Source organism: Orycteropus afer, unplaced genomic scaffold (genome assembly GCF_000298275.1).
Source record: "Orycteropus afer afer isolate SDZICR_OR568_19922 unplaced genomic scaffold, OryAfe1.0 scaffold00127, whole genome shotgun sequence".
Classification (NCBI taxonomy): domain Eukaryota; kingdom Metazoa; phylum Chordata; class Mammalia; order Tubulidentata; family Orycteropodidae; genus Orycteropus; species Orycteropus afer.
Window position 1 is genome coordinate 3,843,207 of NW_006921714.1, and position 13,266 is coordinate 3,856,472.

Genomic DNA, 13,266 nt, shown 5'->3' on the forward strand with positions numbered 1-13,266 from the left:
CTTGAGCATTACGCTCTTTTAAGAACTATTTATATGGGACCAAATTAATAACAGCAACTTGAAAGATTAGATAGGCACCTCAGAGGCAGTGAGTTTATGTTGGGGGGGGGGCGGTGGCAAGGAACAACTCATAGAAAGAGGGTGAGAATGGTTACACAACTCAAAGAATGTGATGTCACCAAATTGTATGGGTAGAAACTGTTGAACTGGTGTTTTTGCTGTGTATGTTCTCAACAACAGCTACATAAATAAAATTTAAAGAAAAAAAAGGAAGATAAGGCTTCACTGAGTATTAGCTACTTGTTCAGAAAGCAGAGTCTTACTTTAAAGGCAGCTCACACCATGCTGGCAAACAGGGCCCCTCTTTCCAGCTAAGTCATCAAGCTTGGAGGCGGGAGGTGGGTTCTCTAGAAAACCAGCTTTGCTAAGGTAAGGGCAAGAGCTCTGGTGTAGTGGTTAAGGCATCTAGCTGCTAACCAAAAGGTCAGTGGATTGAACCCGCCATGGAAGGAAGATGAGGTGATCTGCTTCCATAAATATTTATAGGCTTGGAAACCCCATGGGTTCAGTATGAGTCAGAATTGACTCATTGACAGTGAGTTTGAGTTTTTTTGAGGGTAAGGACAGGAGTCCTGGGTGGTGCAAATAGTTAACACATTTGGCTGTTTTCCAAAAGGTTGGAGGCTTGAACCCACCCAGAGGTGCCTAGAAAGACAGTTCTGACGGTCTCCTTCCAAATAATCAGCCACTGAGAACCCGGTGGAGCGAAGTTCTGCTCTGACCCACATGGGGTCCGCACGAGTCAGAGTGGACTTGATGTCAACCAGTTAGGGTAGGAGCAGGAGTGGCCTGAACCCTGACTGTGGTATCAACAGCAGACCTGATCCTACTCCCTAAAGAAGTGCCAGAGCTGGGGGGAAGTAGGGCTGCCTTGTTCTTTTCATACCCCCATGCTCCATCCACACCAAAGTGTTCCAGACTCTGAACATCCTTTCCAACTCTGGCCTTCTCTTATGCTATGCTTTCCACGTGGAAAGCCATGTCTCGGGATCCTACTCATCTTACAATACCCAATTGCCATGTGACATCCGTGGTAGTTAAATTTGTAGGTGAACTTGGCTGGGCCTGGTTGAGTGGCCAGGCAACTGGTGGTAGTTATTCCCCATGATGAGACTGGCAATCAACTCCATGGTGGGATCTACCACAAGCAACTGAATAGCTGACTTTGGGATGTGGTCTGCTTCCTGTATATAAGGTGAAGCCTTGGGAATAGTCTCTAGTTATGGCACATTTGGACGCTGCATGTAGCTGTGTCATTGTCTAGTAGCCTGCCATGCTCTGCTGACCTTGGGACTTAAATGGACTTGAATTAATGGCCTGCCATGCAGTTTGGTAACATCAGGACTGTGCCATTTTATTTGTCAACCTTGGCTTGTTAGCCTTAGCAGCCAGTAGCTGCCTGAGTGAAGAGATGCCTCTAGCTTCAGTGGGCCAGGAATAAGAGGCAGAGCTGAAGCCCAAGGTCGAGGGGCTTTCACCCAGCCCCTAGATCCTGGCACTTTGAACTTGGACTTCTAGCCTCCTGAACTATAAGAGAATAAACTCCTGTTTGCTAAGGCTATCCCATTTGTGGTAGATTCTTGTCAGAGCAGCACTAGGTAACCAGAACAACATCCATGAAGGCTTATTTCATGGACCCCAGACACAAGGTATTATTCTCTCCTCATCTTTTATGGGGACCTATTGCTCTCACCTCTACTGGGCAATTACTTTACTCACCTTGTCACAAGATTCACTATTCCCAGATCTCTCTCTCTCTCTCTCTCCCCTATGGAATAGTGTGGAAGGCAGAAGAATAGTATGCCTCCCCACCCAAACAAATAAATAAAAGTCTATGTCCTAACCCCAACACTTGGTACATTATGGGAATTAAGGTTGCTAGTAAATGGACCTTGAGATAAGGGAGATTATTCTGGACATCTGAGTGGACCTAAGTAGTCCCATGGGTTCTTAAAGTGGGAGGAGAGGCATAAGGGTTGGTTGGAGAGGTGCAGCAATGGGAGAAGGAGGAGGAGAGATGTGAAGCATGAGAAGGACTTGACTGACATTGCTGGCCCCGGACATGGAGGAAGGGAAGCCAAGAGTTAAGGAATGAAGGTGGCCCCTAGAAGATGGGAATGGTCCTCAGCTGACAGCCACCAGGAGTCCAGGACTTTAGCCCTACAACCACAAGAAACCAACAACCTGCATGAGCAAGGAAATGGATTCTGCCCTAACGTTTCCAGAAAGGAATGCAGCCCTGCCTACGTCTTGATGGTAGTCCAGTAAGAGGTGTGTTGTTGGACTTCTGATCTACAGAACTAGGAGATAATAGATTTGTGTTGTTTAAGCTGCTAAGTTTGTGGCAATCTGTTATGACAGTGATAGAAGACTAATATGAACAGAAAGCTCCTGAGGTTAGAGACCAATTCTTACTCATGTTTGGTCCCTCTCAGTGCTCACCCCAATGCCAAACCCAAAGAAGGTGATCAAGAAAAGGTGTCATTACTCTAGACCAAGGGTAGATTCAGCTGAGGCTAATCTTGCACAGACACCAGTGAAACAAAATACCCGCAGTCCTTACGGAAACAATAGAAGACAGACACAGAGTAATCCCTCACAGACATCCAGACACTATGGGAGAGAGATCCAATAGATCTACTGCCTCAGGACCATAGTACTGGGGGACACCAGACTCAATTGGCACAACAAAGTACATAAAAGCATTGCTCCACATCCTACATTGGTGAGTAGCTACTGGGGTCTTAAAAGCTTTCAAGCGGCCACCTAAGATGCACCTAATGGTCTCCTAGTGTCGGAAGTGAAGAAGAACGCAAAAAAAAAAAAAAAAGGGCATTTAGAAGCAATGAGCTCTAGGATACAACGGCCCATGAGACCAGAAGAACTAGATGGTGCCCAGCTACCAATGCCAACCACTGAGGAAAGAATCAAATCTGGAGATCCTGGATAGAGTGGGAGGGAAAACATGGAACAAAATCCAAAAACTCAGTAATGACCAGAATTACTGGTTGGATGAAGTCTGGTGAGACTCCCAATAATATGGCCCTGGAACACATTCTGAGCCTGGAATAAAACACACCCCCAGGGGCGGGCTCTCAGCCCAATAGTTAATAAGATGTACACGCAGACCACTCAATCCAGGATGATGCACCCACATACTCAATGGTAATACATCCCTTAGAGCAATAGACCATGGGACACCAGAGGACCAACATTCAAACTGAGGAAATGCAGGACAAACAGGAGTGCATAAATATGAGGGGCACAGGGGGAGGGTTGCAGGGGAGGGAGGGGAAGAGACTGGGTTAGGGTTGGACATGGCGAATGGGGAATGAAACTAAATGTACACATTACATTGACTGTAAAACAAGCTCTTAAAAAAATAAATAAAATTCCAAGGCCAATCCACCAAGAAAAAAAAAAAAAAAAAGGTGTCATTGACTTTATTCATTCCACAGCACTGTTTTCTTCCATGGGTGAGGCTAACAGAAATTTGACAGTATTGAACATCAACTGAGAAAAAAGTAGCCCTGGGGTAGAGCTGTCCCTGAAGCCCCTGCCGCAATGAAGGAGTTGCAGTGACCTTACCTAAGCATTGTCCTAACGTGCGATCCAGGTCAAAACCGTTAGAGCATTGTTGCTGCAGGAAGGGGAGAGAAGAGAGGCAAGGTCATTGTATGTACTTATGTTTTACTACAAAAGAATCAGCACTGCATCATAGAACACTTGAGAAATGGAGTAGAGCAAAAAGCCATCTGTGTGTCCATCGATGTTTATTACAGCACTTTTCACTATAGTCAAAGGACAGAAACAACCCAAGTGCCCATCAGCGGATGAATGGATAAACAAAATGAGGTCTGTCTGTACGGTGGAATATTACCCAGCCATGAAAAAGGAATGAAGTTCTGATACATACTATAGCACAGATGAACCTTGAAAACATTATACGGAGTGAAATAAGTCAGACATAAAAGGATAAATACTATATGATCCTACTGATAGGAAATACAGAGATACAATTAGGTTAGTGTTGACTGGAGGCTAGGGAAGGGGGAGTGGAAAGTTACTGCTTCATGAGTACTGAGTTTCCGCTTGGGGTGATGACAGTTTTAGAAACAGTAGTGAAGGGTGCACAACATTGTGAATATAATTAATGTCACTGAATTGTATACTTTAAAATGGTAAATTTTATGCAATATATATATATATATTTACTATAATATGAAAATTATTAAGGCATCCATAATACCAATAGCTATTATAACCCCCATTTATTCATGTTGATATATAGACTCTTACCATCTTTTTTCACACTTAGCATCCCTTCCTCAGCCTCCATACCCACACTGCTGCTCATAAAATAAAGTTCATTTTTAGCAGACAGTTGGTGAGGTTTCTTAACCCTCTGGTCAGGAAGAGCAGTGTTCACCATGTCTGCTCTACCAAACGTCTACACCACGCCCACCCCCTTTCCAGGTACGGATATGCTGCTCCTAAGGGCAAGGATGTTCTCTGGATGATGTTCATGTCACTTCTCAGGGCCCCCCATGAGCTTTTTGCCCCGTGAAGTCATCCACTTGACAGTGAGGCCATAAAATAAACGCTACAAAGCACATGGAGTCGGCTTGCAGTGAAAAGCAGCATTGGAGAAAGTCTGACTTCACCCTCGGGAAGATAATTCTGCTTCCAGAAACAGATGGATCTCAACAACTCAAGTGTTGCAGATTTCATCTATAACTTGAGTTACAACTTTATGTGTCTTTAAAACATGTCCTGGGTGGACAAGTAGGCCCTTCAGCAAAGACCTTGGAGCCTGCCGTTTTATAGGCATGAGTGGGGGTGGAGGCGTGTTCCAGCCGTGGGAGCTCCCCATCCCTGGCCCTGTCTCTCTGCGTCTTCAGATCCCTGGCTCCCTTGTGGCAGCAGGGGGCGTGGCTCTCCTAAGCTGCAGTGTAGGGCTGGGCCTGTGCTCCTGGGGGTGGGTTCAGATATCCCCAAACCTTGGAGCAAAGGAACCGAGCAGCAGAGCCAGGAGGCAGTGCTACAGCTCAGGAAGCCAGGAGACGGTTCCGGAGTGGTTCTCTAAGGGCTCTGGGCCGTCTGCCTTCCAATTCTCACTCTGGCACCTACTGGCTGCCTAGCCTTATCTCGGTTTCCTCATCTATAAAATGGGAATAACAGGACTTCTTACCTGATTGTAAGGACATAATGTGCTAATATATGTCAAGTGAGTAAAATGCAATAAACGCAGCAATGTCACCACTGACCTTTCTGGCCCTCGATCTCCTCATTTGTGCAACAAGGGCTGGAGTAGAAGCCTCCAAAGGCCCTCCAAGGCCTAACGCTCTCGGTCACTCCTCTCCAGATCTTTGTCATCCCAATGGCCCACATATGTTCACAATGCTTAATATGAAGGGGGAAAAAGATTCTTCTGTCCTCCTGCAGCCTCTCAGCCCTGCTCAGAGGTGGCTTCTCTCCTTTCTGACCTAAACCTGAGGCTGTGCTGAGCTTTCAGAGGGGCTCTGGCCACATGTCTCAAGGGCTGACACGAATAAGAACATGTCTCCTGTGGCCTCACGAAGGCCAGGATGCTGCCGCAAGCTGCTCCCAGGCCCTCGCCGGGAGCCTAACCTCAAAGCCCTCTCAGCCCAGAGATGGGCCTCCAGGTCTGGAGCCGAATGACCCAGACGGGCATGTTGCTGCTTTGGGAAATGGTCCATGTCCTCTCCCCAGACACACACAGACCCCAGTGGGTGACGCACAGACACTTCAGGGGCACTGACACTCAGAAACATGAGAGTACTTTTTATGCTATTTTAATAAATCAAGACACCCCAAGGAACACAAAGGAAGTAGCATGATCTGAAGGCACTCTGGTGCAGTAGTGTGGTTAAGGCACTTGGCTGCTAACCAAAAGGTCAGTGTTTCAAAACCACCAGCTGCTCTGTGGAAGAAAGACGAGACAGTCTGCTTCGATAAAGATTTGCAGCCTTGGAAGCCCACTGGTGGTCTCTATGAGTCAGAAACAACTTGATGGCAGTGGGTTTGGTTTTGGTTTTGAGTCTCAGAAGCCAAGAGTTCAGGCCCCAGCACTGACACCCAGGTAAGTCTTCCCCTTCTCCGAACCCCAGCTTTTATCTCTGTAAAACAGAGAGCTCAGATTACAGAAACCAGAAGGCCTCTTCTATCGCCACAAGCCAGGATTCTGAAGTGCATGGCTGGGGTCCCTCACCCTGATTTGTAACATGCTTCTAGAACAATAAAAAGAAAAATATTTTACCTGTGCACTCCCGGGACTGGGAAGACAGAGCGCCAGGACGGTAACAGTGAGTATCCTGCGGAGGGCGAGAAATCAACTATCAATGTCCAAGAAACATCCCGGCCCGGGGGACGTGACCTTGCACCACCCAGGCATTTATAGCGGTCACCTCCCCATGTGCTCATAATTGTGGGGGGGTTGACTCCAGGTACTTTAACCTTCCCAAACAGAGTAACACCTCTCCTACTTGTTTCCTATAAGATCACATATTTAATAAAAAGTTCTGCTGCATAAAAAAAGCTTAAAAATTCCCATCATGGTATTAATAATCTATTTTCCAGTTGCTTTGTATGTCATGAGTTGGAATCAACTGGACAGCGACAGGTTTGGAAGTCCCTGGAGGTGTAAAGACAGAGCCCTGATAGCACAGTGGTTGAATGCTTGGCTGCTAACTGGAAGGTTGGAGGTTCAAACCCAGCAGCCACCCTGTGGTAGAAAGATGTGGCGTTTTCTTCCATAAAGAAAGTTCCTTGGCAACTCTATGGAGCAGTGCTACTCTGTCCTATAGGGTTGTTGCTATGAATCAGAATAGACTTGATGGCAGTGGGTTTGGTTTGTTTCCTTTTTCAGGTGGTTAATATGCTTGGCTGCTAAGAGATTGGCAGCTCGAGAACACCCAGGGGCGCCTTGGAGGGAAGGCCTGGTGACCGAAACCAGCCATTAAAAACCCCATGGAGCATAGTTCCACTCTGACATACTTGGGGCTGCCGTGAATAGGAGTCGACTTGGTGGAAGCTACTTTTATTTTTTATTCTTTAAGCAAGATCTGCTAATATCTTCATTAAGAAATGACTGCACGGTGAATGAGCCCATCAAGCCCTCAAACCATGTAGGAGACCAGAGTCTAAAGGTGAGCATTCTGACCTTCACAGAAGACATATGTGAAGCCCCCTGCCCACAAACGTTAACACACTCTCCCCTACCCTCCCACTGATGGTGGGCTTGGACCACCCATCCTCCCACATGGCCCTCCCTGCACAGTGTGGGAACTGCGGCCCAGTCACCCCTGACGAGAAAGAGGATCCTGTGAAACCGGGCAGCCCAGGGAAGAAGAAACACAATGACAAAACTCAGCACGAGGAATCGAAGAAGCTCGGGTCAGGCCGGCTCTGCCATTCACAAGCCCTAGACCTCTCTGGGCCGGCGATTTCTCTTCCTCTCTTGCAAACCTTATCCAATAACATCATGTTCACAAAAATGCTTCAGAAGTACAATATTCACAAAAACGCTTCAAAAATACAAAGTCTGTGCAAATGTACAGCATTGTTTCGTGCTAGTTCTCTGGGCAACTGCTACTTGCAGGCATGGAAGCGAGGCTTAAGAGCTAAAACACTCAGACCTAATCAATGCCCTCCAGAGCTGGCTGGGGAGCCACAGAGGCTGCAGGGAGGGATAGGAAGATCAGGGAAGGCTTCCTGGAGTAGGTGACCTTGAAGGATTCTTCAGTAGGGCAGTGGATGTGCAGCAGAATCTTGCTGGGCAGAATCGAAGGCTGTGGCTGCATTTGGTGGCCTGTTACTGGCCAACGTGCTCCTCTGCTTTATGACCCCTCCCTTTAAAGAGTCTGATAGATTATGAAGCACGTTCACTCCCATGACACATGTCTCGTGGGAACCAGCAACAGTGGGTGCTTGGGACGCCCCAGAATGGAGGTGACTTGCTCAGCATCCAGAGGGAACCAAGCACGAGGTGGCGCCAGGACAGGCAAAGCCCGCTTCCTCCACCTCTTCCCCAAGCAAAAGAAGAAAGACCCTAAAAAGCCCAGCAGTTTCATTTCATCTAAGTGCCTGCGTGAGCCAGGTTCTAGAACACTGGAGGCGGCTCCGACCTTATTAACTGCAGAGCCAAATCCTGGGGCTTTTTGATATTTGCGACGGCCAGATTTATATCTGGAAGGAATGAAAGAACAATAACAAATTTATTTTCCAGCCTGTATATTATGAATTTCAATGTTTTCCTGTTTCTTCCCATGAAGTTTCCTTTCAGTCGGTTATAAAACTCTGTCTCGTTTATGTTGGAGATGGAGCAGGCTGATGGATCCAGTGGACTTCAAGAGCTAGTGGAAAAGGTGTGCTAACCCCCTTCTCTTGTCCTCGCTCCCCCATTCTTTCTAGCTGGAGGGCAGCACGGGGGCTGGAGAGGCCCAGTCTCAAACTCGGCCTGCTGGAAGAGCCACAGCTGAGTCCCGGGGCCAAACAACTCTGACTAATAGAGAGGGTTTTCCTGGACTAAGACCCAACCCTGCTGCTCTTACTGGTCACAAATAGGTGCACCTTATCGAGAAAAACCCCACAGAACCCCATAAATGAAGTAACTGTAGGAATAGTGGGGGACTTGGCAGTCTTGGTCAAGGCTCCCATAAAGCCTTGGAAACCCTATGGGCCAGTTCTGCTCGGTCCTATAGGGTCACTGTGAGTCAGAATCACAGTGCTTTGGGTGTTTTTGTTTTTGTCTTTGATGCTCAAAACCAGTCCCAGGACCTTTCTCAAGTACCCTTCTCTTGCACCATCCTAAAATACGAGGAAAAGAGAGACCAACAGAATCTCAGCACTGCCTGTCACAGAGGTGCTGGTCCTTCACCCAGTATGACGTTATTATGGCTCACTCGTCCATACACACACACACAGTTAATTTGTTTAAAGCAGCTATGCTTGCAAGAGCGCCATGGATAGACTACGCAGATGTCACTTAGAGAAAGCCCTCCAAGGCTTAAGGATTTCTTGACTGGAACTGCCATGTCCTTAAAGAACAGCAAAGCGTTTGCTTACATGTATTTCTGTCTGCCGTTTCCACTTCCCATTGGCTCGAAACTCCTGGGTCGCATGCCCTTTGTGAATGCCACACAGACATAGGGGAAAGCCAATACCAGACATTCAGCTCGTAATCTTGTCCAACAGCAGACACATCAAAGCAAACGAGCCATCGGTCTCCCAAATTTAAAATATAGATTAAAAAATTTTCTTTTTTCTTTCTTTAAAATAAGAGCCCACAAAGCTGCTGCCTTTTCCCCAAAAGAAAGAGCAGCATCAGAGCTGAGGTTGTTTGTGACTCCTTCTCAGATGCTGACTTCTGGACCTATATTGTCAAACACCCACTCCCAAAAGAAAACTTCAAGATGGAATCACAGATACGCAGCTTTTTATCATTACCAGTTCCGTTGCATCACTAGCCCGTGCCTTTTCCAGTATCCTGACACAGCTCCACTTTCCACCCATCAGGTTTTCGGTACGATTTGCAGACCGGAGCCGAGAACCTACCTTTTGAATCCTGGCATGTCCACGATGCGTGAGGCGGAGCCGTGGACGGGAAGGGACCAGAGCCCGCGGCGCAGGACACTCGGAGCACTTCTGGAAGTTCAGTCTCCGCTAGGCCCTCGGGCCTGGCCGCTGTCTCTGTGCCAGAGGGGACCGGCGAGTCGCGGGAGAGGACGAGGGGCGAGCCTGTGTCCTCCGAGCCACAGCAGTGTCTCCGGGGCAGCCACCTGGTTTCGCTTAGCCCTCTTCAGTAATTCAGCATTAAACCAATGGGAGGAGGAATGTTCAAAATGAACACTTCATTTTCTAAGTATGCTAAACAATGCAAATGGGGCCTCGGTCTGGACACAGCTGGTTCAGATTACAGCGCTCACCAACTGGCTAGACTCCTGACAACAATCTTGGGGCGTCTGCCAGGACCAAGTGCTCAGCGCTGGGAGGAGAAGGCTTTGCCGGCCGCCCGAGCAGCCGCACTCGGCCTCCCAGCATCTCCACTGCAGGCGATTGGCCGGCAAGTGCCGGAGGGTGGGGTGTGGGGGGCTGGGAGCGCCGATTGACCCTTTAGTTACCCACCCGGGGAGGACACCCCAGGCCTCGGGGGGCTCAGGTGCGGAGGGGGCCACTCAGCACACCCTCAGGCAAGTTCCTCGCCTCCGGGAGAAGAATCACTTGAATCCATGACAACTTGTGACTTACAGGGAAACCAGAACTAACTTAGCAGCGGCTTGGGGTGAGCTGATGGAGATTCGTGGCTCGCCAGAAGAAGGGTGGGGAAGAGATGGGGTGGGGAAGAGGAGGGGGATGGACCCCAGTTGACGGTGACTCAAGACCTGGGCTTGTGCAAGGCAGACCCTACATAGGGACCTCTTCTCTCCTGCCCTCATCCTCTTACTCTCAGTGGCATCACAGAAAAGTTTCTGACTGGACAATGATTTCAGCCAGTGAAAAGGTGATTTGGGAAACAAAGGGGGCAGTCAGGCAAAACAAAGCCCCAGGTGGTAACACACTAGCACTAGGCTAAGTCCTTCACAGGCATTATCTTGGGGGTTTCACACAACTTCTTTTTCGGCAGAGAAATTCTTTAATTGAATGGAATCTGACCAAAGATGCCCTTCTATAGAGACAAAGGTGAGAAGACTGCAGAGTCTTGCCGCCCCCTCCTACCCTCACCTTCCCTTCCCACCTCAAACTCACTGCCCTCAGCGGAATCCGACTCACAGCGACCCCTGTGGGTGTCCGAATATACATCTATGCAAGAGACTGCCCAGTCTGCCTTCCCTGGAGTGGCTGGGGTTTTGCCTTAGGCCACCAGAGCTCCTTCTTCCCACCTTAGCTAAACCAAAAAACCAAACCCAACCCACTGCCATCAAGTCGCTTCCGACTCACAGTGACCCTACAGGACAGAGCAGAACTGCCCCACAGGGTTTCCAAGGCTGCCAATCTTTAGGGAAGCAGACTGCTTCGTCTCTCTCTTGTGGAGGGGCTGGTGGTTTGTTCAAACCACAGACCTTTCAGATAGCAGCCAAATGTCTTAGCCACTACACCACCAGAGGTCAAAGTCCTGCACCACGTCCTCTCCCCTCACCACAACTCTAAGCAATAGGAATTATTACCTCCATTTTACTGGGATGGACAGGAGACAGGTTTAAGAGAGGGCAGATAACTGCCCATGGTCACACAGCTATTAATCGATAGAGCTGAGACTCAAAGTCTACATCTTTAGCCTTCTCAAAGGGCCTTTTCTTATAAGGAAATGGAGCCCACTCTAAGAGGGCATTACATTAAACAAGAATGACAGAATGTAGGAAAACAGTTTGGCAGTTCCTGAAAAACATAAATATAGAACTACTGTATGAAAAAAAAAAAAAAAAAGCTAAAAGGTGGAAACAGCCAACATGTCCATGGACAAAGTGTGGTCTATGCATACAATGCAGTATTACTGTGCCATAAAAAGCAGTGAAGTCCAGACACCTGCTACAAGACAAATGAATCTCAAAAACACTGAAGGGAAATAAGTTATCCACAAAGGGATAAATATTTTATAATCCCACTTATATGAAATAGGCAAATTTCTGAGACCAAAGTTTATTAGTAGCTACCAGGAGTTAAAGGAGGGGAAGGGGGACTCTTTGCTTAGGGCACCCTGAGTTTATTATTATTAATGGTGGTGGAATAATGTGTAAGACAAACAGCTGCACAACATGGTAACTATAACCAACCTCACTGAATTGTACATGTAAAAAATGATGAACTGGCAAATGTTTTGTTATATATACTTTACTACAAATAATTTTTAAGAAACAAAACAACACAATGTTGATAGTTGTTGAAGCTGAGGTCCATTAAACTATTCTATTTACTTTGTATATGTTTGAAATTTCCATAATAAATTATTTAAAATATATATATTATACTCAACAACAAAACAAATTTCTAAAAATGCATTATACTTCAAGGTTGTCCATGCTCCCATAGCTTGTAACAGCAAAAGATTATCAACAACCTAACAACAACCTAAAGGTCCACCAAAAGGGCATCAATAGGATTACATAAAGTAAGGGATTTCTAAAACTAGACTGTTGTGTAACCAGTTAAGAAGATGGGGTGACTGTATGACTCCATTTACATAAAATTCAAAATCAGGTAGCGATTGGAAGGGACCCAAGGGGGCTTGCAGGCACTGATGACTTTCTAATTATTGATCTGTGTACTGGTTCCCCAGGGTTCTGTATACTTGGGATTTCTGAAGCCTTCTTATATGTGCAGGGAGCTCTGGTAGCACAGTGGTTAGAGCATTTGGCTGCTAATCAAAAGGCCGACAATCTGAACCCACCAGCCACTCATGGGATAAAGATGAGGCAGTCTGCATCTGTGAAGACTGGAAACGCTATGGAGAAGTTGTACTCTGTTCTAAAGGGTTGCTGAGTCAGAATCAACTCGTTGGCAATGGGTTTGGTTTTTGAGTTTCTTATACATGTTACACTTCATTCAAGAAAGAAAGTGCAGCAGCTCCTTATCTGATGAAATTGAGGAAATTCCAATACATTTTGTAGGTGAGATGGTAACATATTGGTAACTGCACATAGATCAAACTAACACAGTAAAAAAAAAAAAAAAAAAGAACTGCCATCAAGTTGATTCCGACTCATAGCGACCCCTTTTGCGTTTCTGAGGAGGTAAATCTTTGCAGAAGTAGATTACCCAGTCTTCCTTCTGGGGAGTGGCTGATGGGTTTGAACTGCCAACCTTCTGGTTAGCAGTCAGTTTTAAGCATTATACCACCAAAGCTCCTTAAGCTAACACAGTAATAGGTGTAAAAAGATGTATGTCAAAATTCATAGAACTATACAACAGAGTGACCCTAATGTAAACTATCAAAAAAAAAAAAAAAAATCACTGCCATCGCCTGGATTCTGACTCATAGCAACCCCTCCTTGGGTTTCTGAGGCGCTATCTCTAGGGAAGTAGAATAGACCTTAGCTAACGATAATGTGTCAGTATTGGTTGACCAGTTGTAACAAGTGCATCAAGGGAAAGCAAGCTGTGCACATTGGAGGAACCTGTGCAGGGGAAGGGGTGGTATGGGAGCTCGCTGCGCACTGCATACTTTCTCCGTGAGCCTAAAATCCCTCT

General features: G+C 46.8%; 1 protein-coding gene across 1 annotated transcript in view; it reads right to left on the minus strand.

The window, feature by feature from the left end:
- FBLN5 (fibulin 5) overlaps positions 1 to 6,397 on the minus strand; it is a 103,505-nt gene extending 97,108 nt beyond the window's left edge. Inside the window, exons 1-2 of the mRNA XM_007944496.2 lie at positions 6,341 to 6,397; positions 3,649 to 3,700 (exon numbers count right to left, since the gene is read on the minus strand). The gene's annotated coding sequence lies outside the window, so the exon portion shown is untranslated. The remainder of the gene's footprint in view (positions 1 to 3,648; positions 3,701 to 6,340) is intronic.
- Between the last annotated feature and the right edge of the window lie 6,869 nt (positions 6,398 to 13,266).